Below are 2,423 nucleotides of genomic sequence, written 5' to 3'. Positions count from 1 at the left end.
CTGCAGGCCTTGACCTCCAGGAAGAGAACCAGGCCTGGAGCTAAAGGCCTTGACCTCCAGGAAGAGAACCAGGCCTGGAGCTAAAGGCCTTGACCTCCAGGCAGAGAACCAGGCCTGGAGCTGCAGGCCCTGACCTCCAGGAAGAGAACCAGGCCTGGAGCTAAAGGCCTTGACCTCCAGGAAGAGAACCAGGCCTGGAGCTAAAGGCCTTGACCTCCAGGCAGAGAACCAGGCCTGGAGCTAAAGGCCTTGACCTCCAGGCAGAGAACCAGGCCTGGAGCTGCAGGCCCTGACCTCCAGGCAGAGAACCAGGCCTGGAGCTGCAGGCCTTGACCTCCAGGCAGAGAACCAGGCCTGGAGCTGCAGGCCCTGACCTCCAGGCAGAGAACCAGGCCTGGAGCTGCAGGCCTTGACCTCCAGGAAGAGAACCAGGCCTGGAGCTGCAGGCCTTGACCTCCAGGAAGAGAACCAGGCCTGGAGCTAAAGGCCTTGACCTCCAGGAAGAGAACCAGGCCTGGAGCTAAAGGCCTTGACCTCCAGGCAGAGAACCAGGCCTGGAGCTAAAGGCCTTGACCTCCAGGCAGAGAACCAGGCCTGGAGCTGCAGGCCCTGACCTCCAGGCAGAGAACCAGGCCTGGAGCTGCAGGCCTTGACCTCCAGGCAGAGAACCAGGCCTGGAGCTGCAGGCCCTGACCTCCAGGCAGAGAACCAGGCCTGGAGCTGCAGGCCTTGACCTCCAGGAAGAGAACCAGGCCTGGAGCTGCAGGCCTTGACCTCCAGGAAGAGAACCAGGCCTGGAGCTAAAGGCCTTGACCTCCAGGCAGAGAACCAGGCCTGGAGCTGCAGGCCCTGACCTCCAGGCAGAGAACCAGGCCTGGAGCTGCAGGCCTTGACCTCCAGGAAGAGAACCAGGCCTGGAGCTAAAGGCCTTGACCTCCAGGAAGAGAACCAGGCCTGGAGCTAAAGGCCTTGACCTCCAGGCAGAGAACCAGGCCTGGAGCTGCAGGCCCTGACCTCCAGGCAGAGAACCAGGCCTGGAGCTGCAGGCCTTGACCTCCAGGAAGAGAACCAGGCCTGGAGCTGCAGGCCTTGACCTCCAGGAAGAGAACCAGGCATGGAGCTGCAGGCCCTGACCTCCAGGAAGAGAACCAGGCATGGAGCTGCAGGCCCTGACCTCCAGGCAGAGAACCAGGCCTGGAGCTGCAGGCCCTGACCTCCAGGCAGAGGACCAGGCATGGAGCTGCAGGCCCTGACCTCCAGGCAGAGGACCAGGCATGGAGCTGCAGGCCCTGACCTCCAGGAAGAGAACCAGGCATGGAGCTGCAGGCCTTGACCTCCAGGAAGAGAACCAGGCCTGGAGCTAAAGGCCTTGACCTCCAGGAAGAGAACCAGGCCTGGAGCTAAAGGCCTTGACCTCCAGGCAGAGAACCAGGCCTGGAGCTGCAGGCCCTGACCTCCAGGCAGAGAACCAGGCCTGGAGCTGCAGGCCTTGACCTCCAGGCAGAGAACCAGGCCTGGAGCTGCAGGCCCTGACCTCCAGGAAGAGAACCAGGCATGGAGCTGCAGGCCTTGACCTCCAGGCAGAGAACCAGGCCTGGAGCTGCAGGCCCTGACCTCCAGGAAGAGAACCAGGCATGGAGCTCCAGGCAGGCACACCCAGAACACTTACCCACATCCAGGCTTTGCTCCGGGGAGAGAAACAGACAGTCAGACCCATCCAGAGAACCAGGCTCTCCACACTCACCTGTGCACCCACACTTAAGCACCCCTCCTCGGACTACACCCTCCAGCACGCAGGCCCTGGAGGTTCGTGCCCCTGGTAAGGCAAGAGGGGGGGGGGCTGAGGCCTTGGGCTCACCAGGGAGGGGCTCTCCTCCCCGGCCACATCCCCCAGACAGCCCCCTCTCTGTCCCTGGTTGGGACTTAGAACTTTTTCAGACATGCACTGAGAACCAGGCCCACAGGCCCAACACGTTTACCCACACTTAAGCACCCCTCCCCGGCCACATCCCCCAGACAGCCCCCTCTCTGTCCCTGGTTGGGACTTAGAACTTTTTCAGACATGCACTGAGAACCAGGCCCACAGGCCCAACACGTTTACCCACACTTAAGCACCCCTCCCCGGCCACATCCCCCAGACAGCCCCCTCTCTGTCCCTGGTTGGGACTTAGAACTTTTTCAGACATGCACTGAGAACCAGGCCCACAGGCCCAACACGTTTACCCACACTTAAGCACCCCTCCCCGGCCACATCCCCCAGACAGCCCCCTCTCTGTCCCTGGTTGGGACTTAGAACTTTTTCAGACATGCACTGAGAACCAGGCCCACAGGCCCAACACGTTTACCCACACTTAAGCACCCCTCCCCGGCCACATCCCCCAGACAGCCCCCTCTCTGTCCCTGGTTGGGACTTAGAACTTTTT

This window comes from Poecilia mexicana, unplaced genomic scaffold (assembly GCF_051168715.1).
Source record: "Poecilia mexicana isolate PSO_F unplaced genomic scaffold, ASM5116871v1 ptg000075c_RagTag, whole genome shotgun sequence".
NCBI classification, from domain to species: Eukaryota; Metazoa; Chordata; class Actinopteri; order Cyprinodontiformes; family Poeciliidae; genus Poecilia; species Poecilia mexicana.
Note: the sequence above shows the minus strand (reverse complement) of the source record.